Below are 22,514 nucleotides of genomic sequence, written 5' to 3' on the forward strand. Positions count from 1 at the left end.
ACTGGAGTGGGTTGCCATTTCCTTCTCCAGGGGATCTTCCCAACCCAGGGATCAAACCTGCATCTCTTGCATCTCCTGCATTGGGCAGATTCTTTACCACTAGCGCCACCTGGGAAGCCCCCCCAAAACTTCATGTAAATGGACTCAGAATATACATGCTCGAGGCCTGGACTCCTTTGCTCTGTGAAATGTCTGTGAGATTCATCTATGTTGTTACCTGTATCAGTAGATTGTTTTCACTGTTGCTTTAATTGATGACAGTGTTTCACTCTATTTTCATTCTACTATTGATCGATATTAGGTTGTTTTAAGCTTTTGTTTGTTATGAATAAAGCTACTATACATATTGTCTAGTTTAAAATTTTCATTTAATAAACACCTGTAAAAGAGAGAAAAGACAAAGTTGTCCAAAGCATGAAGGGAAGAGGGGACATCACCTCAACGGATCCTACAGAAATCAGAAAGGTCAAGAGAGCATTAAGAGCAACTTTATGTCAACAAAACAGACAACATAAGTACAACGGGTAAATTTCTAGAAAGATAAATTACCAAAATTGAGTCAGGAAGAAATAGAAAACCTAAAAAAAAAGAAATAGAAAATCTAAGTACATCCATCACAGCAAAAGAAATTGGATGGAAAAATCTTCCCACAAAGAAAAGCTTAAGTGCAAATAACTTTACTGGGGAATTCTGTTAATATTTAAAGGAGAAATAATACCAATCATGTATAAACATTTCCAGAAAGCAGAAGAGGAAGGTTTTCCAACTCACCTTACAAGATAAATATTATCCTGCTACCAAAGCCAAAGACATCTCAAGAAAACTATAGATCAAGATCACTCATGAATACAAACAGAAAAATCCTCAATGAAATATTATAAAAATCTAGCATTGTATAAAAGGATTAACATCATGACCAGATAGGATTTATTGTAGGAATACAAGGTTGGTTTAAAATGGAAGTCAACTAATGTATTGTATTAACAGAAGGACTTCCCAGGTAGCGCAGAGGTAAAGAATCCACCTGCCCGTATAGGAGAGATGCAGGTTTGATCCCTGGGTCGGGAAGATCCTCTGGAGTAGGAAATGGCAGCCCACTCCAGTATTCTTGCCTGTGAAATTCCATGGACAGAGGAGCCTGGTGGGCCACAGCCCACGGGGTCGCAAAGAATCAGACGTTAGAAAGACTGAGCACGCACACCCTATAATGACAAAACAAGGATGAAACTAGATCCTTTCAAAGGCACAGAAAGAGCATTTGATAAAATTCCAAACCCATGCTGTATGAAGATTCTCAACAGACTAGGAATAGAAAGGAAATTTCTTATCTTGATAAAGGGCCCCAGTTATGGGCTTATGTGATTTGCACCCCCCCAAATTTATATCTTGAAATACTAATCCTGGTACTTCAAGATGTAACTGCATTTGGAGATAGAGTTTTTAAAGAGGTAAATAAAGTTAAAGGAGTCACTGGGTGGGTCCCAACTCAATATGACGAGTGGTCCTATAAGAGGGGGAGGTTAGGATACACATACCCAGAGGGAGGACCCCTTGAAGACATAGAAAATGGCCATCCGTAAGCCGAGGAGAGGTTTCCCTGGTGGCTCAGTGGCAAAGAATCCGCCTGCAGTGCAGGAGATGCAGGTTCAGTCCCTGGGTTGGGAAGGTCCCCTGGAGAAGGAAATGGCAACCCACTCCAGGATTCTTGCCTGGAGAATCCCATGGAGGAGCCTGGTGGGCTGCACTACATGGGGTCGTGAAAGGGTCAGACACGACTCAGCAACTAAACAACAGCAATAAGCCCAGGAGAGGCCTCCAAATAAACCAACCCCGCTGATGTCTTGGTCTTGGCTTTCTAGCCTCAATGTAAAAGCCTCAATGAAAGCTCAATGTATCAGAAATACATTTCTGATGTTTAAGCCACTCAGTCTGTGGTACCTTGTTATGGCAACCTAGCAAATTCACACAGCCCCTATGAAAACACTACAGCTAACATTGTATTTAATGGTGAAAGACTAAATGTGTTCCTCAGTTAAGAGCAGAAATAAGGCAAGGATGTCTACTCTCACCACTTCCACTCAACACTATGCTGCTGAATGTGCAATTAGTGCAAGAAAAACAAAGGTATCCAGATTGGAAAGGAAGAGGTAAAATGGTCTGCAAATGATAGGATGCTGTATGTAGAAAATCCTAGTCAATTTTTTTTTTAAACTTACTAGGACAAAGTTCTCAGGACACAAAATAAATATATAAAAATCAATTGTATTTGAATAAACTACAAATAATACAAAAATGAAGTTGACAAAATATTTCCATTCACAATAGCATAAAAAGTATAGACCTAAATGCATAAGACTAAAAAGCATTACTGAGAGAAATGAAAGATCTAAAGAGCTGGAGAGACATTTCACATTTATGGATTAAATAACTCAATATGTTAAGATACCAGTTATTTCCAGATGCATCTACTGATTCAATGCAGTTCCTATCAAAATCCCACAGCCTTTGTTTTTTTAAAGGAGAGTGGCTTTATTTATCACTGTTTTTGGCTGCAGTGGGCCATGGCTGCTGTCCTCGGGCTTTCTGCATTGCGGCACGTGGGGGCCGCTCTCTAGCTGTGGTGCATGGGCTCCTCGCTGCGGCGGCTTCTCTTACTTGGAGTGTGTGCTCCAGAGCACGTGGGCTTCAGGAGTTGTGGCGCAGGCGCGCAGCTGCCTCGTGGCATGTGTGATCCTCCGGGACCAGGGATCAAGCTCATGTCTCCTGCATTGGCAGGCAGACTCTTAATCAGTGGACCACCAGGGAAGTCCCTCTTTTTTTTTTCTTTTGAGTGAGAACTAGGTCCTAAAATGTATATGGAAAGGCAAAGGAATCAGAATAACCAAAACAAATCTGAAAAAGAAAAAAATGGGAGAACTAATACTACCGGATTTCAAAACTTGCTATGAAACTATAATAACCATAACTATGTGGCATGGAGAAAAGATAGGTCTATAGATCAAGGGAACAGAATAGATACCCTAGAAATAAAAAGCTAAACTTATGGTCAATTGATTTATTTTTTTAATTTGATTTTTTTTTTCAATTGATTTATTTTAAAAATTTGCTGGAGGGTAGTTGATTTACAACATCGTGTTAGTTTCAGGTGTATAGCAGTTATTCGGTTATCCATGTACATGTATTCATTCTTTTTCAGGTTCTTTTCTCATACAGGTTATTATAGAATATTGAGCTCCCTGTGCTATCCAGTGGGTCCTTGTTGATTCTCTATCTCATATATAGTAGTGCGGGCTTCCCAGGTGGCTCTGTGGTAAAGAATGCATCTGCCAGTGTAGGAGACACAGAGGATGCCAGTTTGACCCCTGGGTCGGCAAGCTCCTCTGGAGGAGCCAATGGCAACCCACTCCAGGATTCTTGTCTGGACAAGCTCATGGACAGAGACGTCTGGTGGGCTACAGTCCCTGGGGTCGCAAAGAGTCAGACACGACTGAGGGACTGCGTGGATGCATGTATGTGGCTTAGGTATTTTGGTGCAAGATGCTTTTGACTTTGCAGTGCATTTGAAACCTCTCTCTTCTTTTAAGCTTTGAGCTGCGCTGTGTTGGGTCTTCATTGCTGGGGCGTGGCTTTCTCAAGCGGCAGCGGGGTCTGCAGGTGCAGTGGCTTCTTGCGGTGCAGAGCGCCTGCTCTAGAGTGTAGGGGCTCAGTAGTTGGGACCACAAGCTTAGTTGCTCCCCAGCCTTCCCTTCCCTGGGATCCAACCTGTGTCCCCTGTATGGGCAGGTGGAGTCTTAACCACTGGGCCCCCAGGGAAGTCCAGAGAACCTTCTTCAAGCTCTGGACTAGAATGTTTTGCGGCTTCCCAAGTGGCCCAGTAGTAAAGAATCCACCTGCAATACAGGAGACATGGGTTCCATCCCTGGGTCGGGAAGATCCCCTGGAGAAGGAAATGGCAACCCACTCCAGTACTCTTGCCTGGAGAATCCCCTGGACAGAGGAGCCTGGTGAGCTACAGTGCAAGAGGTCGCAAAAGAGTGAGAGCCGACGTAGTAACTAATCACGAGCGTCCTTGGGCGACGGACCACCGGGATCAGTATTGGCTACTGGCCTGGAGGTCGGGGCCGCCCTCCCACGCTCAGTGGAGAGGCTGCACCTGCAGGAATCACCGGGTCTGAGGGCCGGCCCGGGCAGAGTCCAGGGAGGCTCGGAAAGACCCGGCCCGCCGTCCGCCTGCGTCTTGGCCGAGGCGGTGTCCCCTGATGGCAGTGGGGCCTCGCGAGACTCTACGGGGGAAGACAGGGCTGCAGAAGCAAGAAGGTTTACCAGAGGGTCTCGGGGAATGAGATGAGACAGGTCATCTGCTCCAGAGAAGGAAGAAAGGAGGGCCTGGCGGTCCAGTAGGTAGGACTTTGCACTCCCAGTGCAGTGGCCCTGGGTTCAGGGAACCAGATCCCACAAGCTGCAACTAAAAGGTACTGCATGCTGCAATGAAGATCGAAATTCCCTGTGCTTCCTTAAAACCCAGCACAGCCAATAACCCTAGTCTCCAGCATTGCACGCAGATTCTCCACTGTCTCAGTCACCAGGGAAGCCCAAATAAAAGGGATGGAGTCAAAGGTCAGGAGAGGACCTCATGGATTCAGAACCGGGATATAACAGAGATGTGCCTGTGTTTAACAGGAAGTAGCCTGGCGCTAGGTAGGGCTGCCTGCTAGCTTACGCCACAGAGGAACAGGGTCTTTGTCAAGCATGACCGAGTGGTAATGGTTCAGAAACAGGAGGACACCAACCGTACCTCTTGGTGGTGAGGCCCGTGGGACAGGGCTGCCCACGTGACTAACTATGCCCTCAGGAGAGCTGTGTTTCCATTGAGACAGTGGGTGGAGAGAGCATCAGTGACGGTGTCACCACCCAGGGTTCTTGGCCTCTTTAATCAATAGAAATTGAAAAGAAGCCAGACAAGAAATTCAGGCCAGGCTGCACCAGGAGGGAGTGAAAGCATGGAACAGGTTCCCTTTATTGGTGGCAATGCGGTTCCTTATATGAGACGAGGGTAGGAGTGGGTCCAGGGGTTGGGCTGCAGGAGGGGCTTAAGTGGCCTGCCGCCTCTGTGGTGCTGGTGTGAGCAGGGGTAAGGGGTTCCCTTTCCTCTACATCCTCTCTAGCATCTGGTGTTTGCAGATTTCTTGATCATGGCCATTCTGACTTGTGTGACACTGTAGTTTTGTTTTGCGTCTCTCTAATAATTAGTGATGTGCATCTTTTCATGTGCTTTTGGCCATCTGTATGTCTGTCTTTGGAGAAATGTCTAAGTCTTCAGCATATTTTTTAATTGGGTTGTTTGTGATACTGATCTGCATGGGCTGCTTGTTATTTTGGAGTTTGGTCCTTTGCTGTTCACTTTGTTTGCAAACATTTTCTCCCATTGTGTGGATTTTCTTTTCATTTTGTTTATGGTTTCCTTTGGGCTTCCCTGGTGTCTCAGATGGTAAAGAATCTGCCTGCAATGCAGAGACCCGGGTTTGATCCCTGGGTCAGGAAGATCCCCTGGGGAAGGGAATGGCAACCCACTCCAGTATTCTGCAAAGTGTTGGACATGACTGAGCAACTAACACTTTCACTTTTTTGCTGTACAAAAGGATTTAAATTTAATGAGATCCTATTTGTTTATTTTTGCTTTTATTTTCATTACTCTAAGAGGTATATCACAAAAGATAAGTGTTGTCATTTATATCAGAGACTATTCTACCTATGTTTTTTTCTCACAGTTTTATAGTATCCGGCCTTACATTTAGGTCTTTAAGCCATTTTGAGTTGGATTAAATAAAGAATCCATATTGGTTCTTCTAATCCAAGACCATGGTGTATGTTTCCATCTGTTTCTGTCATCTTTGATTTTTTTCATCAGCATCTTACAGTTTTCAGAGCATAGGTCTTTTATTCCTAGATATTTTATTCTTTTTGATATGATGGTAAATGGGATTGTTTCCTTAACTTCTCTTTCTGATCTTCCATTGTTGGTGTATAGGAATCCATAGGTCATTTTATTTATTTTTAGAGTAATCGTCTTTTAAACTTTCATTTAAGTGTATTTATTTTTGGCTGTCGTTACGGGAGGCAGGGCTCCCCCTTGTGGTAGCGCCTGGGCTGTGCTGGGTCTTCACTGCTGCACTGGGCTCTCCAGTCATGGCCAGCCCGGTACTGTCTAGTTGTGGGTGGCAGGCCTCTCACTGCGGTGGCTTCTTATTGCAGAGCACAGGCTCTAAGGCAGGGGGACTTCAGTACTTGTGGCACATGGGCTTAGTTGCCCCACGCCACATGGGATCTTCCCAGACCGGGGATCGAACCCATGTCGCCTGTATTGGCAGGCGGATTCTTAACCACTGGGTCACCAGGTAAGTCCTGTAAGTCATTTTAATGGGCTAAGCCTCAGACCACACCTAGGGCTACACTGACCCTGAGGAGTGCAATGGGATGCAAGCTGGTCTAGGGTTGATGCGCTGCTTGGCAGAGCTTTGCTAAGTTTCCTTTAAAAGTATGGTTCATTTTCTTTCCCTTCCCTGAAGGCTGGATGTGACCAGAGGCTTGTCGTTTATCCCTAGGGTCGTTGTGAACCACTGTGTGATTTTGGCTATAAAAGAGGGCCCTTTGCTGCTCTAGAGGCACTTTGGAAATCCAAATCAAGGAATTATTTCTTTTAAAAGGAACCTACAGACTTCCATAGCCTTTTTAGATTGTGCAGGAAAGACTTCACTCATCCATGGAAGTATGAACGAGCACCAGAAGATATTTATATCCTGATCGTGGGGGCATTTGGGTGAAATCTAGGCTTCCCCCAGACATGTCCCTCAGTGTTGAATTGGCCCGAGTGAGGAAGGGGGAATTGGATGGGCCTGGGCTTATTAAGGGACATAATCACAGGCCAGCATTCCATTAGTGCGTCCCTCCTAAAGAGGGTGGCATCATGTCAGCTCTGAGAGTTTCCATTGATGGGCCTCAGGGATTAGCACCTTGTTCTCCTTTATATACCAGCTGGTGCTTCCTTTCTCAGAACCCCATTTCTCAGCATGTTCTTTTTCCTTTGGGGAATCCTGGGGGTGGCTTGAGGAGGCTGGGGGGCCAATCTCTAGGGCCATAACTCGCTTAGGCTCCTGCAGTCAAGCTCCCTGGTTTGCAGTTTGATCAGCATTGCTGTCCTCTTGGCTGACAAAGACCCATCCCTCTGATGGGCCTGCAGTGGATTCCTGCTCCCTGAGTCAGGAGCTGCACTCTTCTAAAAGATTCAGATCCAAATTTTATGTTTTGGAGGTTATTTCTAACAGTTAATATTCCTTTGCTTTCCCTATGGCAGATGAGCATGTAGCACGTGGAACCCATATTTAAAGTCACTGAAAATACTTAATTTCTTATACTTCCCCAGTTGCAAAGGGCTCATCAATGCAGTTAGTTCCACCTCCTGGACTCATGTCCTGGGTGGCAGAGCCTTGGTTTCTGACTTCATCTAGACTAACTCTGTCACAGCCCACCTTTTGAGTTCCCCTCTCTATGAAACTGCTCCCTTAGGAAACCACTGGCCCTCGGGGCTGTCCAAAGGTTCATCTAGAAGACTGGATTTGCTGGAGTAAGTTCGTTCTATGGTCTTTATACACTGACACAGTCTCCACTCTTGACTGCTGGAAGCAGAGTTGCTGCTTTCAGGGCTTGGCACACCTTTAAGGTAATGTCAGGGGTGTCCATTAGCAGAGCTTGATAACTTGTTAGCCTTCCTTCAGGCAACCAGTATGTCTTTGACTTCGAGCCCAGACTGGACCTGCTAAGGATTAATGCATCCACGTGTTGTCCCAGGGTAAGCTTGGAAGCCTTATTAGCCAACATAGCTCGGGCTGGTACTGCCTGCAGGCAACTTGGCCATCAGGGTCACTGAACCTAGCTGTTTTGAAAAGTCAGTCACCGGCCTCTGATCCGGTCCCAGGTTTTGGGTCAGGACTCCTAATCCTTTTCCTGACCTCACGGATGTAACAGGGTGAGGGGCTGGTCCAGATTTGGAAGCCCCAGTGCTGTGCTGTGCTCAGTCTTTATAGCGTCTCAAAGGCCGCCTGGTGATCCCCGTTCCATCGAAGGGGTCCCCTTCCTTCTCCCTTTAGAGCCTCTTACAGGGGTTTTGCTTCAAGGCCATAATTGGGAATATAGATATGACAGAACCCAGCCATCCTGAGACAGCTTCTGGGTTGTCTGTTTGTGGTTGGAGATGGTAGTGCACTTAATTGCTCTTTTTCAGTCCGAGGCCACAGCTTAAGGTGAAAACAAATCCTAAATATTGAAATGCTTGTTGTGAAATCTTGTGAGCCTTGTCTGGGGAGACTTTATATCTCCTTTTTGCCTGAAAGTTTAGAACCCTAACAGTCCTCTTGTGATCTGAATCTTGTTTGGTCTCACTACTTATCATTAATCATAAACGCATTCTGGCAGAGTTCTGTCCTCAAAGCTCAGTTCCCTTGCTAATGCATTTCCAAAAACATGGAGGCCATCTCCAGAACTCTGAGGAAGCACCATCCAGGTATACTGGGGGCCTTCAGGGTATCAGTGTCCTTCCCTTCAAAGGCAAAAGGATATTGAGAGTCTGGATGTAGGGAAGTACAGGAAAATGCATCTTTGAGGTCCAGTCCAAAGAATTTCCTAGCGCTCCTGTCTCTTGGGTTGGGAGGGTGCAGGATTGGGCAGCAGTGGGTGAAAGGGATGACTGCTCCTTCACCACTTATAAGTCCTGAACAAACCAGCACTCCCCATGAAGCTTCTGAGCCGGCAGGCTCGAGGTGCTGTAAGGGCCTGATGAGTCTGTATTTTAGGACCATGAGCAGCTACTGGATTCCTCTCAGGCTTTAAAGGATGTTGTCTTTTCTAAGGGTCTTTTCCCCCAGACCTTAACCTTATTTTATTGGGAGAATACATTTTGCTCTTCCTGGCCCAGAGGTGTCCCAGACTTCAGGATCTGCTTGTTCTCTAACTTCTTGGGGGATGTCTTGGGGAATATTTTGATGACCAGCAGGTGGGTCATCTACAGCTACTGGGAGATGCATTCTCTGTTTGAATTCTCTACCTCCTTGGACTTTACTCTGTCCTAAGAATATACTAGCTCTCAATTCATTTAGCAGATCTCTCTTGAGGAGGAGCACAGGGCATCCTGGCATATGTTGATACAAAAAGAAGTGAGTAATAATAACGGACCCGGTTCCACAGGCAAGGGGAGACGTGAATCAGCTTACCTTTGGCTGTCCATCACTGCTGCCACAGTACAGTCACAGTTGGAGAGCGGCCAGCTGGCCAGGTCAGACCAGAGGGGGCAGCTCCAGGGTCTGGAGGAAGTCACTTCTCCTGCCTGCCACATCGAGGGTGACTTGAGGCTCTGCTGGAGTGATGAGGATGGATCAGCTGGGATCTGGGGCTGGGCAGGTTCTGGGGCCCCATCAGTGTGCGGGACTCTCATCTGTGAGATCGGCAAGAAACGGGGGCCAGTCGGGGCAGACTTACCAAATGCGGTGACGTTGAAACAGGAGCTTCAGGCAGCCACCTGTCACCCATGGAGAAGCTGCATTCGAGTCCTGGGGGTGCCCAGACCCTCCCCTGGGAAACGCACATCTGGCCCTTTGTGGTCACTTTGTGGTGTCCCCACAATATATGTTACCAACCAGGTTCTCTGGCCTCCTTGCTCAGTGGAAATTGACTAGAGGCTAGACAAGAAATGCAGGTGTGGCTTTATTGGGTCCCTGCTGCAGCCAGAGGGACCCACAAGTATCAGTTTCTCTTGCTTGCTGGCTCCCTGAGAGGGGGGCGACCTGTTCCTTATATGACGTGTGAGTAGGGGAGGGTCCAGGGGTCTGCTGGAGGGCTGGCTGAGGGGGTCTGCCTGCCCTTTTGGTGGTGCCATCTGCAGGGGTGTGTTCAGTGCCCTGCTTTTGCTCCTGGCTCTTCAAAGGTGGCAGTTGGGCTTTTTTGGTCTTTCTGTATCTTGTCCATAATTAGCCCCAGCTGCACATGCACACTTATTTTTAGTCCCTTATAGTTTCCTTTGGGATTCCCAGGCTGTGCAGGGGTATAGAATCCTCCTGCACGTGTAGGAGACCCAAGAGACGTGGGTTCGATCTCTGGATTGGGAAGTTGCCCTGGAGTAGGAATTGGCAACCCATTCCTTGTATTCTTGTCTGAAAAATTCCATGGACAGAGGAGCCTGAAGTGCTACAGTCCCTGGGATTGAAGAGTCTGACACGACTGAGCATGCAAAACACATGGTTTCTTTATATTTTGTTGTTCAACGAGACGTCCAGGTATAAGCATTGCAGGAAAGGTTCCCAGGTCTCAGGTTCCAGCCTATCTGAAAGGGGTGGGTGAATGACTTCAGAAAGGAAGTTCTAGAAGGCGCAGTGGAGATGTTTGAAGGGGAGGAGAGCAGAGAGGGATTGGAACTGGGGAGAGAAACTGGTGATGCGGAGTTGAGTTTTGCAACAAGGCTCACTGTGTGGACAACCTTCCATCTTGAGGCAGCGTTTGACAGGGACCTCAGGCGTGGTGGGACACCAGGTAGCCAGGATGGTTGGCCCCTGGCTGCCTGGGATTCCTCCTGGGACACGGTCTGTGCCTGCGTTGGGTCATGGATCCGAGTCCCCTGACAGACGTGCGTCAATACCTTGGCCTTGGATGGTTGGGGCTGATGGCAGCACACAGGTGCTGGGGCCATCATGGAGGAGGTGGGGGTTTGCTCACCACGTGTCGCCGTGATGTCTGCTCTCCTAAGGCCGCCTCTTGCTGTGCTTCCGCGACTGTGTGCTCTGCCAGCAGGCCTGTCTGCAGTTTCTTGAGCTTGATGACTTCTCTGTTTGGCTGTTGCATTAATTCTGTTAAAACCCTGCCTTGGTCATATGCAGCCTGTGGTACTGGACCAAGTAGCAGAGTCTCCTTGGTCAGTTCCTGCCACTGCCCAGGGTTCACAGACGCTGCAGCCTCCACGCTGGTTCCCTCGTGTCAAAGTGGGTTCTGCTGCTGCTGCTGCTGCTAAGTCATTTCAGTAGTGTCCGACTCTGTGTGACCCCATAGATGGCAGCCCACCAGGCTTCGCTGTCCCTGGGATTCTCCAGGCAAGAACACTGGAGTGGGTTGCCATTTCCTTCTGCAATGCATGAAAGTGAAAAATGAAAGTGAAGTCACTCAGTCGTGTCCGACTCTGTGCAACCCTATGGACTGCAGCCTACCAGGGTCCTCTGTCCATGGAATTTTCCAGGCAAGGCTACTGGAGTGGGGTGCCAATGCCATCTCCCAAAGTGGGTTCTAGGACTCGTTAATCAATAGAAGCTCAGGCACGGCTTTACTGGGAGTCAGGCTGAGACATGAGAGCGCAAACCAGTGGCAGGTGCCCTTGGTGGCTCCTGCGGAGGAGAGCAGGCTGCTCCCTGGGTGGGCGAGGCTGGGGCAAGTGGTGGAAGGTCCAGGGGCGGGCAGGTGGTCTGCCCACCCACTCGGTGCTGTGCAAGGGGTCCAGTTCCTGCTTCTGCTCTGGGCACCTCAGAGACAGCAGTCTCGGGCTTGGGCACCAGCTGCTCCGTGTTCCCCGAGCTGCCTGCTGGGTCTCTCCGGCTGTTGACTCTGTGGAACCTTACACTCTGCTCACTCACACCCTCACAGCCTCCACCGTGTCTGATCCTTCTCACATGGTTGTTTAACCCACAGACTGGGCCATCATCCTTATCTCTCCGATTTTCCCATTTTAGCATCAGTTGTTGGCAAGTAAGTTCTGTCATCTCTGTTTCCCAAACGATCCAGTCGTTTCTCTGACTCCGCTGCCCCATCCTCATCTGAGCCACCCTGGTGTCTCCTTGAGAACTGCGACAGTGTCCTGGCTCACCTCTGCTTTCCCTGTCCTCCTGGGAGCCTTCCGTGCAGCCAGCCTCACCCTGGAGAAACAGGGCAGAACACGTCACCCCTGCTTTAGTCTTTTCCCTTGCACTGAGAGTAAACCCTGCTGTTCGCGGGGATCCCGGAGCCCCCACGTAGTTGGTCCCTGCCCCTCCAAGGCGGCCTCCAGCGGGGATCCCGGAGCCCCGCGTGGTTGGTCCCCGCCCCTCCAGCGCGGCCTCCCACGGGGCGTGGTTGGTCCCCGCCCCTCCAGCGCGGCCTCCCACGGGGCGTGGTTGGTCCCCGCCCCTCCAGCGCGGCCTCCCGCGGGGCGTGGTTGGTCCCCGCCCCTCCAGCGCGGCCTCAGCTGGCCCCTCTCACGTGCTGGGCACACACAGTCCCTCTTCTGGGCTGACCCCTCGAGCTCCGCCTCTCCAGGCCTCGCGCACGCTGCTGCTTTCCGGCCTCACGCAGCTGGTTCTCTGTCATCCGAGTCTCTTCAAACGCCTCCTCTCTGACCGCCGTGTTCTGAGTGTGCCCCCACTGACCGTGCTGTTAGCTCTGTTCCTTATTTTGTTTGTATACTGGCTGCTGGTCTCTCTGTCTCAGAGGCAAGTTGTGTAAAGGCAGGGACCTCCTCGTTTGTCTTCACCGCTGTGTTCCACCTAGCGGCGTGTCCGGAACTCAGTAAGGCCTGAAACGTTTGCTGAGTGAACAGTTACCGTTCTGGGTTTCCGCCTTTTCTCGTTCACCCTGTGCTCTGGGTGCAGTGGAGTGACACCCTTGGTTTCCTCTGTCTAGTGTGAATCCCTGGGATCTGCGTGGCTGAGTGAGAGCGCGGCGCCCGTGGCTGATACACGTGATGCTGCCCCGGCTGCTGGCGGTGGTCGGAGGACCGGGAAGCCGCCGAGGATGGCGGAAGGGCTCCCCAGCCAGAGGCAGCGCGTCAGCGGCCGCGGCGCCCCCCGTGGCCCTGCCCGCCCAGGCGCAGGTGGTCGTCTGCGGCGGTGGAATGAAAACTGACTTCTATGGAATTTTTATTTCAAAGTAAGGCTTTGCAACTTTTTCATTTCATAAGATTCATACTTCTAGGAAGCCTAACCGTATGAAGTGCTGATTAACATGAAACGTCTAGACACGAGTGCTTGTAAAACACTAGGCTGTTTTACCTGGCAGTGAATCAAGGAGCCGCAAAGAGAGCAACGAAGCGGGTAGGAGAAGGGCGCGCTGTACTCCCAGGCGCGCGGCTGGCCTGGGGCCCGGGTGAGGCCGCGCGGCCCTGGCCCGGCCCGGTGCTGGCGCGTGGCTGTTTGCCCCACGGACGCGGCGCGGCGTGCCCCAGCGCCCCGCTGGCCTCACCCTGACTCCTGCCGCCGTGTGAGGCTGAGTGGGGTTTAGGTGTTGCCTTGGCCAGGTGTCCCCCGAGAGGCAGAGGCTCTTGAGTGAATGCAGAGGATGTGGTTCCTACTGCTGCGCTGCCTCGGGCTTTTACAAGGGATAGAGCCTGCTATAGGCAAGGTAGCTGGGAAATAGTCCTTTTTGGTTGGATAAAATTTCATGGCAACAAGGTCCTTGAATCAGGCGTTAACCAGGGTCTGGGTCGGAAGAGGGTCCACAGCAGGCCCAGAGCGGGCACCGCTGACTCCTGGTCCCTTGGTTCAGTGGCTCGCGCTTTGCTGAGCCTGGCTCTCCTCAGCTGCTAGAGTCCGCAGGGATTGGGGCTGCAGGCTGCTTTTCTGGAAGATAACCGAGTCTCACCTTTGTTCTGGGTCACCGTCCAGAACCCCTTGTTGCGCCCAATCTCTCCCTGGTGCCTGTGGGGCCGTGAGGAAGTCAGGCAACCGAGAGCAAGGGCACCCCCTCGGTCTGTCACCCCCAGTGCAGCCCACCAGTGCCGCAGTGAGACGACGGGGGGCTTCCCTGACGGAGGCGTCTGTTGTCCGGCAGAGTGGGCAGGTGTGCGCTCCCATGACCGCGGTGGTCCAGTGGACTGCTTTGTGACATTAAATGACGTCTCTGCAGCCTAGATTTAATAACATACATAAACTAATCGTCTGAAAATAGTTCATTCACCTGAGATGTGTGTTAACTGCTTTCTACCTGGAGTTGCTAGGTCACTTCAAGAGTGCTCAGTATGCAAAATTAGTTTCTGAAGTGCTTTTTTTCTACTTGATACAACTTTTATCAAGTGATGGAATGTGATAATCTAAAAGTTTTAATAACCTTTTGAAAGTCTTCCACATATTGATCTTCTAATAAGGAAGGATCATTTTTTTTATAGATGATAAACCTAGATGGAGGTAGATTAAGCCAATTTATCAAGTTAGTGATAAATCAATTTTTAAAAATTACTTTGGGTTACATGTAACGTCTTAAAAGTTTAAAACATATCTAATGCTATATACTCATTATAATAAATGCGAATGATACAGAAATATAAAAATAAGAAGTGATCTCCCCACTGAATACCCACCAAAAGTTAGTCTATATGTGTATGCAGGTATACCTTTTCTTCTAGCCAAAACTGAGATGGTATTAAACATCTTATTATGTTTATTATGTACCTTGTTTTTTTTCCACTTGACAATGTCTTCTACAAAAATACACATGTACAAGATTACTTATTGTAACACTATTTAATTGAAACTGTAAGATTGCATTTAAATGATATGCATACGTTATTGGGGGGGCTTCCCTGGTGGCTCAGAGGGTAAAGCATCTGCTTGCATGCGGGAGACCTGGGTTTGATCCCTGGAATACCAGACCACCTGACCTACCTCAGGAGAAATCAGTATGCAGGTCAAGAAGCGACAGTTAGAACTGGTTCCAAATCAGGAAAGGAGTATGTCAAGGCTGTATATTGTCACCCTGCTTATTTAACTTATATGCAGAATACATCATGTGAAATGGCCAGGCTGGATGAAGCACAAGCTGGAATCAAGATTGCTGGGAGAAATATCAATAACCTCAGATACGCAGATGACACCACCCTTATGGCAGAAAGTGAAGAACTAAAGAGCCCCTTGATAAAACTGAAAGAGGAGGTGAAAAAATTGGCTTAAAACTCAACATTCAGGAAACTAAGGTCAGGGCATCTGGTCCCATCACTTCATGGCAAGTAGATGGGGAAACAATGGAAACAGTGACAGACTTTATTTTGGGGGCTCCAAAATCACTGCAGATGGTGACTGCAGCCATGAAATTAAAAGACACTTACTCCTTGGAAGAAAAGTTATGACCAAACTAGACAGCATATTAAAAAGCAGAGACATTACTTTGCCAACAAAAGTCCATCTAGTCAAAGCTATGGTTTTTCCAGTAGTCATGTATGGATGTGAGAGTTGGACTATAAAGAAAGCTGAGCACCGAAGAACTGATACTTTTGAACTGTGGTGTTGGAGAAGACTCTCCTGAGAGTCCCTTGGACTGCAAGGAGATCCAACCAGTCCATCCTAAAGGAAATCAGTCCTGAATATTCATTGGAAGGACTGATGCTAAAGCTGAAGCTCCAATATTTTGGCCACCTGATGTGAAGAACTGACTCATTAGAAAAGACCCTGATGCTGGGAAAGATTGAAGGCAGGAGGAGAAGGGGACGACAGAGGATGAGATGGTTGGATGGCATCATCGACTCAATGGACATGAGTCTGAGTAAGCTCCGGGAGTTGGTGATGGACAGGGAGGCCTGGCATGCTGCAGTCCATGGGGTCACAAAGAGTCGAACACAACCAAGTGACTGAACTGATATGATATTCATAAAATAAAGTGGAACAGCCACACAGAAGACTATTAGGTAGATGTGAAAAGGAGGAGGAAGATGTCTGTGAACTGCTATGAAGTAATCTCTGGGATACATTGTTACATGAGAAAAAGAAGGTGCTATAAAGTATATAAAACATGCTACATTTGTGTAAGAGCTAAGAAGAAGTAAGAAAATATGCAAATATATAGTTATTTTTGCAAAAAAAGAAATATTGGAAGGCTAAAGCAGAAAGTACTGAGGTTGGTTACCTGCCAGTGTAAGTGGGAAATGGGGTAAAGGGTTGGGGCATGGGGGGGGGATTGATATTTCTGGCTTGACTTTGTGTAGTTTTTACTTTTAGAATGATGTGAACATTCTGCATACTCAAAACCATCAGGTTTGGGGGGAGCCTACAATGGAACACTACCAGAAATAACCTACTTGCATTTCAGATGAATAACAGCTTTACTGTAGAGGGGAAAAACAAAACAAAACAAAACAAAACCCAGGGACTTCCTACCACACCAAAACCTTCTGAAGGTTTTGACGCTACCTTCAGTCAAAGACGAAAGGAAATGTGAACAAACATTGACTGTAATTAGCGAGTTTATTTTTCACAGGGGTATGGACATTTCTGCTTTCTATGTATCCTAAGGTTGAGGAAAGGACTAAATATATTGAGGCGACATCTACCACTTATAAAAACCAGGCTCTGAAATTTCAGTTCTCCAAACTTAACAATCTTGTCATGTCAGCAAAGGCCATATTTATCTGATGATTTCAAAGGAATAAGAAAATACTTAAATTATCATGACTATTTCCATTTTAAATAGACACGTGACTGATTCAAGCTTTTCTTCATGAGAACTGATAAGACACTGCATCTGGGAGGATTGTCATTGACTCAGGTTTCGAAGTGGTCACATCCAGTACATTGACTGCAGACACCAGGGCTCGCCTGGGGCTAAGCTGGGCAACAACAAGGAGCTTCTGGAAGGCCAGCGGGGCCTGTGGGGTGGGAGGAGGCTGCCAGCCAGAGGCAGGGTGGAGCCGGGTGGTGACGACCCAGGCCCTCACCTGGAAGGGGAGTGGGCTGGCCGGGACGCTGCTGCTCCTGAGATGAGAGGAGGGACCTCCGCCTTCTCTCCTGGCCCAAGACCCAGTGTCCAGGAGGTCAGATGAGCTGAGCATAGGTCACAGGCCTGTGGCTGCATTGAGAGCAGCCATCTCCATGGGTCTGTGCCCACCAGGGACCGGAGGAGAAAGGGCCTGGTCACCTGAAGGGGTGAGGGAGGGATGGGTCACAGAGCCGTGAGCTGAGCCTGCAGTCCAGGACTCCTCCCGGGTCATCTGACTTACTGTCTGGTGGGCTCCCACTGTGCCCCCGCAGGTGGCCCGGTCTGTCTGAGTTTGGGCTGCTTTCCCTTCCAGGTTACACTAGGATGGGCTCCATCTTTCTGGCCCAAACTCAGGATCGGCTCATCTCCCTGAAGCGCATCAGCTCAAGGCTGAAGTACGTATGAGGCTGAGCCCGTCCCGACTTCCTGTCAGCTGACCTCTGCGGAGGCCGGGGAATGTCATTGTGCCCCTGTGTTCTGTGCCAGTGTCATAGGCATCCCTTGCGAGATCATCTCCCCCAGGAGAGTGGCCGAGCTGCACCCTCTGCTCAACGTGCACGACCTGGTGGACGCCATGCACGTCCCCGAGGACGCGGTGGTGTCCTCCGCCGACGTGGTGCTCGCCCGGGCCAGTGCCGCCTCCCAGAACGGTGAGTGGGCGTGGGGCGAGGAAGACGGGCGTCAGGAGAGCGCTGCCCGGTGGCAGGGCACCAGCCAGTTTCTGTGGCAGAACTCCGGCTGGCGGCTCTGAGTTTTTGTCTCGACGCAGTACCTGTGAACACAGTTTCCCTCAGGGCCACGTTTTTCTTGTTAGGTGTCCTAGGCACTGCCTCTAGTCCTGCTTAGAGCGTTTTAGATGTAAGGGCCTTTTTCCCTCCACAGGACTTGAGAAGCTCCAAGGCTGGCACACGCCTTGGGGATTCAGTGCACAGCGGGGGTCACATCCCAGGGTTGGAATGAACGAGGGGAAGGCTGATCGTGGTTTGTCTGCTCAGGATGAACTGGGTCGTGGTGTGGGTTGATGAGGATTGAGGAGGCCCTGTGGCGCTGTTTCTCTCCTGCCCCTTTTATGATCCCTGGACTTTTGTTTGGCTGTGCCATGCCCCTTGTGGGACTTCGGTTCCCAGCCAGCAATGGAACCCAGGCCCCCTGCAGTGGAAGCGTGGACCTGAACCACTGGGCCACCAGGGAAGTCCCATGATCCCTGGAATTCAATGATGATTTCAGTTGGCTGGTATTTTCAGTCTTGGGAAAGGCCCATTCACACAGTAATGGGCCTCAGTTCAGATCTGTGACTGTGAGGTGGGAGACAGATGAGCCTCTGAGTGAGACAGCTGGAGTTTGACAAGTGGAGTAAAATTCATCCTTTGTTCTCACTCAGACACTCCAAGGACAAAGCCTGTGTCAAAAGCTGAGCTCTGCTAGAGTAAAGAGATAAGGTCCCCCTCTTGAGGTCGAGAAAGACTTCCCTATCTGTACATGCACAGGAAGGCTTCTTGAGGGTCGAAAAGGGAGGGTGCCACCCCATGATCAGGGTGGACCTGCACCACAGGCCTCTGTGGCGGGATCATCTTAGAAACGTTGTGCTCACATCTTGGGCAGGGTCCTGGACCAGCTGTGTGAAGAAACAAGATGCACGTGCTGCTCTTCCAGGAGGCCTGTTCACATTCCTCTCCGGGTGTATTTCTGCCCTGCTTCTGACATAAATAAACCATTCCTCTGTGTGCTCTCCCATATATTGTGCTGTCTCTCTGATAATAAACTTTATACTTGTTTTGCAGCTTTTGCCTCCTTAAAACATTCTTGCTTTCAAATGGGGTAAGAAGAAGGGAACTTTGCTTCTAGCCTCTAGCCCTTGGTGGACCAGCAGTTAGGTTCAATGCCTAGACAGGGAAATAAGATCTTGCCTCAGGACTACTGTCCCTCTGACAAACAGCCACACAAGTCTTCATGTTATGGTCAAAAGAGGTCAAGTCACCGGTGTGGAGACAGATAAAGGACAGATCCAGTGCCAGTATTTTGTCAACTGTGCTGGTCAGCTAGGTTAGTGACAAGACTGGTCATTGACTTTCTTATTTAACTTTTGTCTCTAGGATTTTGGGGTACAGACGTAAGGCTAGTTTTCTGATGGACTAAGCAGGAGTCTGGAACACACTGTTTCTTGTTTGGCCGGGAAAACTTGGAATCCCCCCTTCCAAACAGGAAGCCTGCTCTTGCCCCTTGTGTGGAAGCTAGGCGACGGTCCCCGCTCCTTTCCGGCCGAGGGGCAGCCCTGTTCAGGGAGGCCCAGAGAGTCAGCGTGGACAGCGCCCGGTCCCTGGTCGGGGCTGTGTGGTGGTTCGTGTCATCCCACCACCAGCAGATGTGCGTTGGGGGTGCTCCTGTGTCGGGAGTGTGGGTCCCGTGTCCAGGACACTAAAGCCTGCAGCTCTGATGGCAGGTTGGTCCCTTGCCCCCCTCCACAGTCTTAAGGGCACCCGGGAGTACTTTCTGCCATGTGGATGTCTTCATGGTCGGTGTTTGGGGTTCACAGTTGAGGCCCGGCGTTTCGTTCAAAGGGCCTCACTGGCTCCCCATGAGCTCCTCTTCCGAGCTGGTGACTCTGTCTTCTCTGCTCAGAAAGCAGACTTCGTGGCTCACCCGGTACCGTGTTGCTCCCCTCTGAAAACGTTAGGAACTAAAGCTGGAAGTTGGCTTCCCACAACTTCCCACAGTTGGGGCGGGATGGCCCAGGAGCCACTTGAAATGACACTCGTCTCAAGAGGCTGCACCTGCTCACGTGTCCTTCTGTTCCTCTCCACCCACCCATCCTTCTGTCCGTCTGTAGTGGGCATACGAGCTGAGTCTGTGCAGCGAGGAGCTGGTCAGTATCCCATTGCACACCTGCGAACACTTCTACATCCTGACTCGCCCCTGGGAGACCCCTCTGCTGAGCAGCACACCAGGTGAGGACTTGCGCATTTTTTTACTCTTGTCTCCTCACCCCTGTTCCGTCCTCTGCCAAGAAGGGCTTTCTGCTGACAGACTGCACCCAGAGAGTCTTTTCACTTCTTTTCTGGAGCATGTTACAGGGAGGTAGACCCCGTTCTAACTTGACTTGAATGTCTCTTTATGAAAGGATGGCCAAAGTGGGCGTGCTGTTTGAGCAGGTTTGTTCCTTTGTTTGCAAGTTAACTGTAGTCTCAGGCAGAGGTATAAATTGCCCAAGTTTGGAATATAACCTCCCGTCAATCTTGATTCCAGCTTGTGCTTCATCCAGTCCAGCATTTTGCATGATGTACTCTGCATATAAGTTAAATAAGCAGGGTGACAATATACAGGCTTGATGTACTCCTTTCCCAGTTTGGAACCAGTCTGTTGTTCCATGTCCAGTTCTAACTTGCTTTTTGACCTGCATACAGATTTCTCAGGAAGCAGGTAAGGTGGTCTGGTATTCCCATCTCTTGAATAATTTTCCACAGTTTGTTGTCATCCACACAGGCATTGGTGTAGTCAATAAAGCAAAAGTAGATGTTTTTCTGGAACTCTCTTGCTTTTTCAATGATCCAGCAGTATGTTGGCAATTTGATCTCTGGTTCCTCTGCCTTTTCTAAAACCAGCTTGAACATCTGGAAGTTCACGGTTCATGTACTGTTGAAGCCTGGCTTGGAGAATTTTGAGATTTAATTAAATAGTGTGGGAGATGAGTGCCATTGTGTGGTAGTTTGAGCATTTTTTGACATTGCCTTTTTTGGGATTAGAACGAAAACTGACCTTTTCCAGTCCTGTGGCCACTGCTGAGTTTTCCAAATTTGCTGACATATTGAGTGCAGCACTTTCACAGCGTCATCTTTTAGGATTTGAAATAGCTCAACTGGAATTCCATCACCTCCATTAGCTTTGTTCATAGTGATGCTTCCCCCCCACCCCACAGTGATGCTTTTTAAGGCCCACTTGACTTCGCATTCCAGGATGTCTGGCTCTAGGTGAGTGATCACACCATCATGGTTATTTGGGTCATGAAGATCTTTTTTGTATAGTTTTTCTGTGTATTCTTGCCACCTCTTCTTAATATCTTCTGCTTCTGTTAGGTCCATACCATATCTGTCCTTGGTTGTGCCCATCTCTGCAAGAAATGTTCCCTTGGTAACTCTAATTTTCTTGAAGAGATCTCTAGTCTTTCCCATTCTGTTGTTTTCCTCTATTTCTTTGCATTGATCACTGAGGAAGGCTTTCTTATCTTTCCTTGCTGTTCTTTGGAACTCTGCATTCAAATGGGTATATCTTTCCTTTTCTCCTTTGCCTTTTGCTTCTCTTCTTTTCTCAGCTCTTTGTAAGGCCTCCTCAGACAACCATTTTGCCTTTTTGCATTTCTTTTTCTTGGGGATGGTCTTGATCACTGCCTCCTGTACAATGTCATGAACCTCCATCCATAGTTCTTCAAGCACTCTGTCTATCATATCTAATCCCTTGAATCTGTTTGTCTCTTCCACTGTACAATGGTAAGGAATTATAATTTAGGTCATACTTGAATGGTCTAGTGGTTTTCCCTAGTGTCTTCAATTTAAGTCTGAATTTTGCAATTAGGAGTTCACGATCAGAGTCTAAGTCAGCTCCTGGTTTTGTTTTTGCTGACTGTATAGAGCTTCTTCATCTTTGGCTGCAAAGAATATAATCAGTCTGATTTTGGTGTTGGCCATCTGGTGATGTCCATGTGTAGAGTCTTCTCTTGTGTTGTTGGAAGAGGGTGTTTGCTATGACCAGTGCGTTCTCTTGGCAAAACTCTTAGCCTTTGCCCTGCTTCATTCTGTACTCCAAGGCCAAATTTGCCTGTTACTCCAGGTGTTTCTTGACTTCCTACTTTTGCATTCTAGTCCCCTATAATGAAAAGGACATCTTTTTTGGGTGTTAGTTCTAAAATGTCTTGTAGGTCTTCATAGAACCATTCAGCTTCAGCTTCTTTAGCATTACCAATTGGGACATAGACTTGGATTACCATGATATTGAATGGCTTGCCTTGGAAATGAATAGAGATTTATTATTTATTATTTATTATTCTGTCATTTTTGAGATTGCATCCAAACACTGCATTTCGGACTCTTTTGTTGACTATGATGGCTACTTCATTTCTTCCAAGGGATTCTTGCCCATAGTCAGATACAATGGTCATCTGAGTTAAATTCACCCATTCCATTCCATTTTAGTCACTGATTCCTAAAATGTTGACGTTCACTCTTGCCATCTCCTGTTTGGCCACTTCCAGTTTGCCTTGATTCATGGACCTAACATTCCAGGTTCCTATGCAATATTGCTCTTTACAGCATCAGACCTTGCTTCTATCACCAGTCACATCCACAGCTGGGTATTGTTTTTGCTTTGGTTCTGTCTCTTCATTCTTTCTGGAGTTATTTCTCCACTGATCTCCAGTAGCATATTGGGCACCTACCGACCTGGGGAGTTCATCTTTCAGTGTCCTATCTTTTTGCCTTTTCATACTGTTCATGGGGTTCTCAAGGCAAGAATACTGAAGTGGTTTGCCATTCCCTTCTCCAATGGACCATGTTTTGTCAGAAGCTGTAATCAAGATTCCTGGGGAAAATATCAATAACCTCAGATATGCGGATGCCACCACCCTTATGGCAGAAAGTGAAGAACTAAAGAGCCTCTTGATGAAAGTAAAAGCAGAGAGTGAAAAAGTTGGCTTAAAACCCAACATTCGGGAAAATAAGATCATGGCATCCAGTCCCATCACTTCATGGCAAATAGATGGGGAAACAGTGGAAACAGTGACA

The sequence above is a fragment of the Odocoileus virginianus genome, unplaced genomic scaffold (assembly GCF_023699985.2).
Source record: "Odocoileus virginianus isolate 20LAN1187 ecotype Illinois unplaced genomic scaffold, Ovbor_1.2 Unplaced_Scaffold_15, whole genome shotgun sequence".
Classification (NCBI taxonomy): domain Eukaryota; kingdom Metazoa; phylum Chordata; class Mammalia; order Artiodactyla; family Cervidae; genus Odocoileus; species Odocoileus virginianus.